Source organism: Morone saxatilis, unplaced genomic scaffold, assembly GCF_004916995.1.
Source record: "Morone saxatilis isolate NCDOM2014 unplaced genomic scaffold, NCSU_SB_2.0 Contig0, whole genome shotgun sequence".
NCBI lineage: Eukaryota > Metazoa > Chordata > Actinopteri > Moronidae > Morone > Morone saxatilis.
In genome coordinates, this window is record NW_023339650.1 from 20301363 (window position 1) to 20307706 (window position 6344).

Consider the following 6344-nt stretch of genomic DNA (forward strand, 5'->3'; position numbering starts at 1 on the left):
GGTTTAAGACACTTCCTGGAAGCTCTGTCCGTTAGATAAACTGTCAATAGATAATAGATATTTGAATGCAGAAATGTTTCATAGCTTTAAATCTTACATTAAACTGTTTTCAGCGTGATGTGCCTGAAAAATGTGGCTGAAATAAAAACAAAGAGATTTTTGTAAACCAAGACAATGATCAAATATCAATGAAATAAGAACAAAATGAAACACATATCCTGTCATGTGTCTTTCAGTCAGTTTAGTTCAGGTCCTCTGGCTTCTCCTCCTCTCTCTGTTTACCCAAAATCATCAAGATTTTCTTTATTTTTCCTCACGTTGAATGATGTTTTTTCCCTCTCTAACAGTACAGGCAGCAGCTAACTGGCCTCTTTGTTCCTCTGTAAGCTGCCTTATGTTGCCTTGAACAGTCACTTAACAAAAATGTTGACAGTCAGACCTCTATTAAAGCTGACACATGCTGCTCTTTGGTATTTTACTTTATATGACTCACTGGTGCAGCCGTCTTTGCAGCTCTAACTAAAGAATATCACAGGTTTTTTTATTCCCCAACCCTGTAAAGAATGTCTCGAATATTTAACAAAAGCATTTACTGTATATTTTTACTTTTAACTGGAGTACACAAGATGGTTTTGTTGTCAATATAAATTTGACTGTTTTTATGCTTAACAAAAGGGTAAAATAGACTTAATGAACTACTGCCTTAAAAACTAAAAATTTCCATGGGAACTATGTGTCTAAAGTGCTTTATTAAGAATGTTTTCCCAATATTTTCCCGGCTCCAACCAGGACTCTGACTCTGGGGATGAAGACCCGGTCGGATTCAGGAGAGGAATGAAACGGAGGAAGAGAAGCCAGTTTGTAGCCAGTTATTAACTGTTAACGTTATCCATCATCCATCGATCAGTCCACAGGATTAGTTTCAGTGAAGTTGGAAGTTATTAACTAAATGTTCAGTCTCCTTGCTAGTTGTTGTTAGTGTTTAACATTTAAGTAATTAAATTAATATCATAAACATGTGACGACTATTGACTTTATCTAATGACCACTAGCCGACTGGGTAGAATACTGACACATTATTAGTATTTGTATGGTATTAGTATTATCAGGCTGATCATAAAAACAACAACAAGCCAGCCTATAAATAGACTGCACACACACACACACACACACACACATACACACACACACACACATTCAAGGCATGCAACACCCTCATCAATGTATTCACTGAGTCTTCACCCAGTGACTTTGATTATACTGACTCCCTGATAATACAGCTCAAGTGCAGAGGCTGAGAACCGCACACACACACACACACACAGTCGTGTTTCCACCACTTCAGAGGACATTACAATGACTTACAATGACTTTCCTGGAGATCTACAGTCACCCTAAGATTTAATGATTTACTTTATGGGTACTTGTATTTCGTCCCCAAAAGGAAGGCGAGTCCCCACAATGTGACTGTGGAAACACATTGTAAACACTATGTCCCCACAACATCAATAACAACATACACACACAAGCTAATCAGTTAAAAACACAATCAGACAATATCTTCCACAAGCTTTACATTAATGTTAGCTTTGACTTTGGACTCAGAGGACTGTAGACTTTAGAGGACTCCTTTTATAAGCTGACATTAGCTAGTGTTGCACACTGTTGACAATGTAGGGCACTCAGAAACCGACCCTCATCACATAGAAAGACATAATCGGTCCGCAGAGGTCGGGGAAGGTCTGATTTTTTAAGTGACGTTAAAACCTGTTCATATATATATAAAAAGTGATAAAAAATATGCGTAAAATGTGACTGAACCTTACACATGGAAGCTTTAACAGCTGCAAACTGTGGCACAAAACGGCTACAAAACTTAAATAATTGGAAAAGAAAAAGCAAATTGAGCTTTAATTCTTTTCACAGATTGGTGAATTGTAAAAGGTTAATTTAACAGATTTCCAAATAGATTCCTTCAATAGGTTCAGTGGATCAATGCGAGCACGACGAAGTGAGTTATAATTCTTGACACTCTGCTGACTCCGACGTCTCTCCAGATTTAGACAGTAAAATTGTTGAAGGCAGGAAAGGAGGCGTCACTTTTAAGAGTATTTCTGCGAGCTGCTTTAACAGAGGAATAACAGATAATTAAACTGTCAGCGCTCTCAGCTCTGTGCTCTCTGGGCAAGAGAGGATCACTGAGATTAAAGCAGGAGAGGACCAGATCTGTCCGTCCTGACTCAGCTTCGACGTGGAGCTGCTGCGTGACGACGCTGAGTCACCGGCTTCAGTCCGAACCTTCACATCGTCAGCTCAGGTGATCCTGCTAGGTCGAATTGGACCGGATCAGACTGAACAGCTGGTTCTCCAGAACTAGTGGAGGTCTTTCTAGGATTCTTGAAGCTGCTTTTCTTTCTTTCACAGTCATCAGCTTCATTTCATTTAAATTACTGTACTTAAACATCCAGTGTGTAACATTTAGGAGGATTTATTGGCAGAAATGTAATATAATATTTATAGATATATTTTCATTAGCGTAGAATCACCTGAAATTAAGACTCGTTTTTTTATTATTTTAAAATGAGACATTTTCATCAACTAACTTCAATAATGTTATGGTACGACCATGGTCAAGTATGGTCAGTAAACGCCTTGTGATCGCCGAATGTGGCAGCACATTTTTGCGATGTTTCTTTTAATATCTGCGATAATCCAGCACAGAAATATTGTTGTGATACAGTCTGAATCTGTAGACTCTCCAATTTCAAGCCTATATTCTTGTGAGAGTGTATGTGATTCACTTAATGCGCTAGGAGAAAGAGAAGAGAGCGTTGTCTATTCATATATTCTACTATTTTTGACTTTAATAAACCCATTTCAAGCACCAGCTTTAGGGTCAAATGAACTCTTTACACAGTGCTCAAGGACAAATAGTGCCTTATTACACAGACAGCTGAGGTCTTTCTGCACATTTTGATATGAAACACATCGGTATATCATGTTACACAAGTCCCTTTTCAAAGTCAATTTTAGAAGATATGTAAAAATGTAGATAATGCCATCAAACCCCAAAGGGTTAACCAAATTCAATTTGGCTCAGGTTCAGTTGGGTCTTAAAGATTTGGATATCTGCCTGGTCCGAGTCTCAGTTCTGGGGACGTGTAAGACTGATCGCAGGAAATAAACTGCATTTTGAGCATTCTTGTTTTCATTTCCACCACATTTTAAAAGGTCCAGTGTCTAACATTTAGGAGGATCTGTTGGCAGAAATTGAATATAATATTCCTCATCACCTTGTATCAGCAACAAAGAAACTATCTGTTGAGTGGTTTCTTGTGATTTTTCTGCTTTGATCTCTCTAATTACACACATTTCTCACACTCTCCTTATCAGGCTTTCAAACTTCCTATCCCAAATCCTAGAGACAGTCTGAATAATGCTGAAACCAAACTGTAGCAGTACTGATGCTATAGTTCATGGCCCGTCGTTTCGGAGAAGAAGGACCTAAATTTAAACCTCAGTTCCTCAAAACGCAGGTGATGTTTCTGAGCTAGAAAAATAATTGGTTCCTGGAAAATTTCTTGTCAAAAAGTGATGACAATCATCGATTCTTTGTTATGTTCTGAGAAACAAGCTGATCACATATGACATAACACAACGTTTGTGTTTTTCATGGGGAGTTAATGGCCATGAAAGCAAACTGAAGAAACACAAAAAAAGAAATGAATGCAAAGCAAACGCTGAGAGGCGGATTGTAAAGGGCTCAGGAGGGTTTTCAAGCTGTATGATAAAAGCTATAGAGCTGCTCTCAGGTTTCATACGGTGCCTTTACTGCACAAAGGTTGTAGATAATAAGCAGGAAGCTGGTTTCAGCCTGCAGGACTGATGTCAGAACAGAGAGCCACAGCGCTGCCTCGTCCGTCAAACAGCAGCTCGTGTTGTCTCAGCGCCCGGCACAGGAAAGGTCAGGCCTGCTGCTCCAACACTGAACAAACAGCACAACACCGTGTGGGGCTTTTCAGCCGAACACACTCACACAGAAACACACTCTGAGACGCATCCAGGCACACAGACATTATCACCTACACACAAGCAGACACAAACGCACCAAATACGGGTTTGGACACCCGTGGGCTCACGTAGCCACACACACACACACACACACACAAATGTAATGCATGCGAGGCAGGCGGCGCAGCGCTGGGACACCTGTTGTAGAGCTGTAGCAGAGCGGTGTTGAGGTGTCGACACAGCAGCTACTGCAGAGTTTGAAGCATTACGAAGCACACCGAAAATCACCGCTTCACACATCTCTACCGGTTAAAAGTTAACCTGTAACCACGCCCATCCCCTCGCCACCAACGCCAACCACAGTGCCAGAACAGATGTGCTTTTTAACGGGCTGGAGACGTCATTACATCGCTGTATACGTTAACTGTTGTTGCCAAGATTACGCTAGCTGGCTGGCTAGCTAACAGTCGGTCAGCTAATGTTACCCAAGCAAGCATACCACTAATTACTGACCTCAAACGTAACATTAAGTTTAGTTTTAATTAGCTATTAAAAGCTATAAAATCAGGGTTTCACATCGTGATTGACGACAGTTCTTGGTTCTAGACCAGCAAAGTGATGGTGTCACCAGTTTTCCTGGACAAGAGCCTCTTTTTTTTTTTCTAGCTGTCAAAACGCAAAGAACTGATTCTAAATTAGGCACCGGCTCCGAAGCAGCCCTCAGACTGCCTGGGGGGGAAAAAGGGGGAAGAGTGTACTGTCACACCCAGAGTACACCTTTACATCTTTGCAGTGAGGTGGGAACTTCTCCTTTAGGTGTGATTGGATCAATTCAGAGCTGCAGAGGACTGTCGGCCTCCACACACACTGTTAGATCAACCACATTGTTTGTTTTCACAGGATTAAAACTAAAATCCAAACACACCATATATATATCAAAATATACACATGTTTTTGACACCCATACGGGTGACAAATTAAAGGAAAACCTGTCATGGAGATGCAGCTGCAAGTAGCACCTTCAAACTTCACTACATTCTTGTTTTTCATGTTATGTTTTGCCTGTGACAGAAACAGCCGACAGTCACCGTAAAGAAAGACAGAGCAGCAGACTTTGAGGCGATCCTCTAGGACAGACTCACCACGGCGCCCCGGGAGGAGAGGTAGAGAGCTGGAGAGGCTGGCCCAGCTTGGACTTAAAGCTGCTTCAGCTAACGTCCGCTCTGGACGAAGTGGGACTCAACAGGAAATCAGAAACCTGCTCCATCAACATCCCGGCTCCTCGAGCCGACGCCGCCAGTATTTAACGACTTGTGAGCGAGACCAGGGTCGGCCTCGTTACGTCTGCACAGACCGACCGACACAAACAACTCTTTTTGCTGACTTGAACCTTCGGATCCGCTCACAAATACTGTAGCGCTGCTCACTTCCTTTACACCTCCAGTGAAGGTCAGATATATTTCACTGTCTCTCTCTTTTATGCACATTTCAGTCTCTTTCATTTGGGCAGAAAAGCTCGGAGGAAGCTGAATGCAGAAACTCTCTCAGGGTTGTAAACATGCCAATGAACATTCAGCCAATAGAATCGAAGGGTCAGGGATGCTGTTGATCTTCCGTCCGTCTTCACTATCAACACTCTGGCCTTCTTTACCTTCCTACCAACAATCCTCACCCCCCCCTCACATGCTGCACCTACTCCTCTTCTCCCAGTCCTTGTTTTCTACCCTCTAACTTCCCTCCCTACCCACCATGCCACCTACGTTCCTGCCCTGAAGAGCTGTTTCAGACACATCTTTACTCTATTTCTAGACTAACAGATTCTTGTTAATACTCCCCCTCTCGGAGGAAGGGTCAGAGGTCATGATATGAGCTACGGGATATTTTAATCAATTTTCTTTAAGTAAATCTTTTAATTCATTGAGCAAAACTTTAGATTGTGTACGTAGAAAGATTATTTTGGGGGTGTTTAATGCCTGATTGAAGAGTGACGCAGTGGTAAGGAGTCATCAGTGCGTCCCACCACCTTTATGCACAGGTTTGGGTTCACATGAATTTACCGTAACGGCACGAATATGAGACAAGTTGCGTGTAAAGAAAATGATGGAAGGTAAATTGTTGTTTAATAATTGCCGTTATATAATTGTTCCGTCTGTTATTTTACTCTTTGATCATGTGAAGGTTTGTTTGCACACTGCGTACCGGGGCAGTAATCTGTGTGTGTGAGGGATACATCCAGAAGGTGGAAGGTCAAAGGTCAGAAGGAAACACCGAGAGCACAGCTGCGGGTCTAACTGGTGTTCAGTTTTTTGCGTTCATGCCCCCCCCCCCCCCCC